The following is a 6,545-nucleotide window of genomic DNA, read 5'->3' as shown; positions in this document are numbered from 1 at the left end:
AGCAAGAGTAAGGAAGAGGAAAAGCTCAGGGTCCTGTTAAACTTTGTGGATAGTTTAGAGTTTAAAATGAAGAAGAGACTCAGCTGAAACAACAAAGGAAATTGAGGAATATCTGAGGAGCCCAAACAGGTGCACTTGGAATCACCATGCAACCCCCTCCAATACCAGTGGCCAGCAAAGACACAGGAGGGAAAAAAAGAAACAGAAAAGAAATACGTAAATAGATGTAGCTACTAATAATTGGTGACAGAAGGGACCCAGGAACACACACACCTCCACCTCCTTTTCTATCATTGAATTCAGTTTTATGTGTGGTTTCAGCAGACATGGAAACATAACAGCCATGGAAAGAGACCACAATTGACTGCTGTCACTCTGAGGGTCTCAGTGAAATCTCACTGAATGAAGTTGAGATGTTATGCATCGCTAGTTGACCACCTTAAATAAAGTTACCAGTATCTTACTTACCCTGTGTTAGGCATTATATAATCCAGTTTAATTACTGAGTTGGCTTGAATGATTGTACTTTTTCCAAACATCCTTTTTCAATCTTGATTTCAATGAGTGTTGGCCATCCGCACACCAGTGTCAGTTCTGTTTAGTGAACTATGACTGTTTTCTAATGTTTCCCCTCTTTTACTGATAAGTTACGGAGAAGAATTAAGAATGTGTTTGTCCTGGAAACGATTCAAGTGCAAACCACCATTGCTTAATTCGAGTGGAAAACTGAGACAAAACATTGGCAATGGGATTAGGACCACCATTTTAGAGGTCGGAATGCTTACATGGTTGTAGCATTGGGGTATTGTGCAAAGATTACTCAAAAGCAGATTTGAAAATGTATAAAAAGACAGAATAATATGTATTTATATACATATGTTTTTTATTTACATAATTCATTTAACCCTGTTAAGACTGACACATGCAGTGTAAGTCGGATCATTGTTTATTGGACCTTTTGACAAAATACAAAACAAAAAAAATTAAAATAAAACATATCATTTACATGGATTTTTTTTGTTTTTGTTGGTTCTTTTTTTTTGGTGAAACGGTCGAGCTATTTCCCAAAAAGAGCTTTGAGCCCACCCCACTTTAGGGGGTGCTAGCACAAAGGGACACATTCCGTATCACCCATGGGGGCTACAAGCATGCCAAGTTTCATGTAGATTGGTTAAGTCTAAGTATATTATATTGTTGACCAAAAAAGGGGAAAACAGACTGCAGATCCTGGAGTACATAATAATAATTTTGCAACAGCTAATGATGAGAAACGAGGACACCAAGCTACACACTGAATCTCCAAAGCACAGTTGTCCAACAGGAAAAAAGGGATGATTCAGGTCTTCCTTGTGACCTTTCCTCAGATCTTTGGGTCTGCCCCCATGCCATTCGGACTAAGCGATTCATTCCAGAGTTTGAGGTACTTTGGAGCAAGAAAGGAACGTTATCTAAATGATGTAGGCTACTACTTGTTATGAGTTTATTTACACTTTAATATGTAGTTAGTCTAAAAGTAACTAAAACCATCAGTTCATCAGCCAAAATATGTTTCTCAATGTATTCTACATATGTACAAGCATTTTGACTAAAGGCAGATGTTAACAGGAAATTAAAAAGTTGATGATGTTGGCTAATGTCAGGTTGTTGGGTAATAATTATATATCAGCTTTGGTTTGACTCATGAATACACATTTCAGTTTGTATTTTCAGAGGAAAAAGAGACATATATGCCATGTAAAAATGTTGAAAGGCTGAATGTTAACTGTCTCACCCACACTACCTCAGTGGACTAGCTGTTGCTATGGTAGTGTGATCTGGAACGCTCATCAAAAATTGTGCTAAACCTGTCTGCATGAATGGGTGTGGGTGTGTGTGCATATCTATGGCCATTCATGAATCAAAGAAGGTGTTTTGCCACAGATATGCATTTGTGTATATGAACTTATTCTCTTGTTCACATTAGCGTGAAGTGTCTAGTTCATATTAGTGTCTTGCTAAAGTCATGTTCAAGAACTTTCTTTTACATGATATATGTAAGCTAATCCACTATTCTGAAAGCCACCGCTTCTTCTCACTATTGAGCTGTATGAAACTTTAGCAGATGTAGCCATTGAGTGTGTGTGTGTGTGTGTGCTTGGGTGTGTATGTACGTGTCTGTATGTGTGTGTGTGCGTGTGTGTGTGTGCGCGCTGGTGCACTTACGTGGGCCAGTGACTGTCAAAGACCCATATCTTTGACCTTGACTACTTCCTGCCACATGCACAGTTGGGTGGGTGGGGAACTGTTAGCATTTGGAATGAGAAGCAAAGATGCAATGGGTTCGTTGTATAGAAAGGAAATTAAAATTAATTCAAAAACACACTTCCATTTTATTAAAGATCTGAAGTGTCTGGAGCACACCAGTCCTCTTAGGGAATGAGTCGCCATGATCGATCACTGATCAAATTAAACGATCATGAGATGTTAGGTAATATGGAGATTTAATGTCCATCTTGTACACATACATCCTGTCACATGGCTTACTTAGGGTTAGGTTAGCAACTGAGGAACTATGACATGTATTTGCATTCATTTACTGCATCAATTAACTACAGAAGTCAATATGACTTAAGGACAGGTAACCAATATATGTATATCCTCCAATTATAAATAATAGAAAAACCCGAAGTTACCTCGGAAATGATTACGGTAAAGTGAGAGAAATAAAGCGAGAGGTTGACTCTTTTGTTGAGGCTGGGCAAAGTATGCTACACGGCACATTTTCCCCCTCTGTTTCACCACTTGAACCTCATACCCAGCTGGAAAGGGAAAGTGGTGAAGTAATTTGGTGACAATCACAACTTACTACGGTGCTCTGCCATTTGACTCTTGACGTTCTGCTTGCTTTCAAAAGAAATTCCTTCTTCCCTCACAAATGAGAAATGAGGTCATTACCTTCAACTGTGTTGTTTTTTGCTCTCTCTCTCTCACACACACACACAGACACACACACACACACACACACACACACACACACACACACACACACACACACACACACACACGGAATCTCAATAAGATTTAACGGTCCCTTGGTATGTGACTATATGTGAGTAATATGGAAAAGACAGGTCATTCACCCCTTACACACTCATCTGGTCACACACATTCCCTTCATTGACCTACAACACCCATCTTTACTCCGATGGCCTGCTCGAACACAAACGAACACCAGCGTAGTAGCACTTAACACTACAAGCTGTGATAGATTAATCATAATGAGTACAAATTAAGCTTCTCAGCTTGTCTGTAACCCTGATGATTATGGCTGATATGCTGCAGACTCTGGCCGATGGAAGAAAAACATAGGTGCTCGAGAGCCCCATGTGCAGTCTTTCTGTGGGTTCCACCTGGCACAATAGAATGATAGAATGCAGAAGGAACGGGACAATAATATAGGAGAATAGCTGTTACTTAACGTTCCACCACATTGTGCAAAAATGACAGGCTACAGGAATGAATGGTAGTTACCTAGCTGTACAACACAGGTTCTTATAAATCTTTCTTTGGAAAAAAATGCAGATGTTGGAAATGTATGCAGTGAACGATACATACTGTCATTCCAAAATGAGGTTTTGACAATTGACATTTCACATTTGTTTGAGAAAACAGTCACTAGTTCTCAAACACCACTGAGGTGTTTTCCATATGGGTATATAATGTAAAATGACCCGTGTAATACATCGGAGATGGGGAAAAGCCTGCCATAGAGGTGCCATGATGAGAGGTGAAGAAGAGGAGGATCTAGAGGGGAAAACTTGGTGAAGGGGTGGAAAGACGTGAGAGATGGAAAAGTGAGAGGGAGCGGAAGACTGAGCGAGAGGAGGCGCAGACACTCATTTGCAGAAGGAAAAAGAGAGAGAGAGAGGGGGGGGGGGAGGAGGGTGAACGAGAGAGAGAAAAGAGCAAGGAAGCAAAAAAGGCAGTAAAAGAAACTGCGGAGTGAAACTGGGAGAGAATGGGAAGCGAGGAAGCAGAGAGAACGAGTGAGAGTTTGCTGTGTGTTTTCCAGCAGGCTCTCCAGGTACAAATGGGGGCAGGCTGCTTGAGCCCTGTGTCTAACTGCACCTCTACTTCCTCTCATATGGTCTGAATCAGTCCTTCTGTGGCTTCCAATCAGAGCAGTCACACAGTCACTGACTCTGTTAAAACCAAGTCAGTCTGGAATGCTCAGCAAACCACCCACACGAGAAGAGTGTATTGCTTTTAATCACCAGTGTGTGTGTGTGTGTGTGTGTGCAAGAGAGTTATCAGGCGCAACAGTCTGACACAGAGCAAGAGTGGAAAGTAAGACAAAGACAGAGCGAGGAAGAGAGAGAGACACAGAAAAAATAGGGACAGGGGGCAGAGAGAGTTTGGGCTCTCTTCATCCAAAAACAATGAAAAACAAAGTGTTTTTTGTGAGAAAGAGTGCAGAAGAAAAGCCATAATTTCATTTTGTCTTCTATTTCTGATATCATCAGTATTAGACTCATTACACTACAATACATTTTCTGAGTGAGCACGAAGATTTAGCATCATTAGCTAGAGGAAATGTGATATGGTTTGATAGAATGTGACACTTCCAAGTAAACAGGCAAAGCAAGCAATCAGAAAAGAAAATATTTTTTTGCACTGACTGAAGATGGGCCATGGAACATAATTTGGAGTTGAGAACATGGCACTGCAATTGTAAAGCTGTCAAGAAATTGACACACATTTAACCAGCAGGATGGTGCAGCGTGGACCTCAATCTAACAATATTTCGAACTTTCTAAAACCTGACTGGACCAGTTGCTTAACATGTCCTCTAGATACCTAGAATAGAGTGGATTAATATTCCCAAATAACTGGACTCCTGGGGGGGTCACTGACCTGGCATCCAACTGGATATGACGTGCAGTAGCCTGTGGATCGGCCATGAATGAACTTAATTCGCTTTGGCAATGCTGAAATAATAGAAGTTACAGACATCCTGTTGTTGATGTCAGTAATAGGGAATGCGTAAACCAGGCCGATATCTGGACTTCTAGGATAGATAGATGGACATTATCTGCTTCACAATGAAGGAAACAATCAGGGTGTGGGTCATGTATACAATGATAATTTGACCAGGCCCAAAATGGAGCCTTGGGGAATACCACATGAACAATTTAACAGACACTAACACCAGGATGAAGTCTAATCCAATACAGTCCAAAATGTTTCTACCTACAAGATTTAAAACGCAAGCTGCTTTTTCACGTTATTCAACTTATTATCACATTATTACATGCAATTAACAGATCCTTCTTGAAATTGAACTGTCAGCATGGGCATGGACAGTTATAGTTTCAACTAAAGCATATACCGCATACCGTAAGTCCTTAGTGTAATCATATCTTCTCTGTGAAATAAAGATTAAAAAAAACATTTTCTAGGGATGTGAGGGCTCCTTTGTCCTTCTCCTGGAGATTCACTACTTGACAGCTATATTTTTGTATCTAACGTGTCTGGTTATAATTTTCAGGTGCTTTAGAAAGGTCTGCTTAGTAGAGGTGAGGAATTGCAACCCCAGGTCAAGATCAGTGTCAGCTTTAAAGAGCCGCATATATTTGGATTGTGCTGACATGAAATAGGCTCACCATTGACAGTTGTAGAATAGGGTTTCTCAAATGCAAAGAAAACATAGATATGCATCTACATTCTTTTTACATCAACTAAGGAATGTTGTAGTAAAGAAGTACTGAAAATAGACCAAGTTTGTGCTTAGTTTATAAACTGAAAACAGGTCTTTGTCAGTGTTTACAACAAGTATAACCACACATAAGGTTTAGATTTTGTCAGCTTGATACAGTTATATGTGGCAGAGTTTCTTAAGGGTATACATCAGATGATGTTTTGTCTTAAAAGTCTGAGAGTTGTTACCACTACCAAAAGATTATACAAGCCTCTCAACTATGCTCATCTGAATCCAGCCAATGTTATGATTATACCCAGATTCAGAATGCTGCATAAACAAATTACACATTTCAAGTTGGGGGGGGGGGGGCGGGGGGGACTGGGCATGAGCTTAAATACAAGATGAGATATGAGCAGTGAAGATGAAGTAAAGTGATTAATGGTAGCTAATATACTCCAGTTGTATTGGCAATCCAAACACCTTTGGATTTTTCTATTCTGATAGATGACGTGAGTAGAGCAACAACACATGACTACAACAAGGAGACTTAGCCTGTTGTGAGAGGTGAGGTAAGTCATAAATGATGTGTAGCCCTGTGTACCTCCTACGGCTTGATAGGTTTACCTGCATCCATTTCACTCTCTCCTGCTCTCTTTTCACTCAAATAGGCATGTCAACCTCGTCTGGGGAGTGCGTCCACTGACCTTCCTACCCCTCACACAGCTTGCTTCTCCGAGGCCTGCTGGACACATGGGCCTGCCTGGCCAGGGTTAAGCCTGATTGCTCACAGATGTGGATTTGGCTGGGCCCGGTTTGGTATGTTGCTGGGGCTCTTGCCTTCTGCCTCCCTGTCACCTCTCTTTGG

The sequence above is a fragment of the Clupea harengus genome, chromosome 7 (genome assembly GCF_900700415.2).
Source record: "Clupea harengus chromosome 7, Ch_v2.0.2, whole genome shotgun sequence".
Taxonomy (NCBI): Eukaryota; Metazoa; Chordata; class Actinopteri; order Clupeiformes; family Clupeidae; genus Clupea; species Clupea harengus.
Note: the sequence above shows the minus strand (reverse complement) of the source record.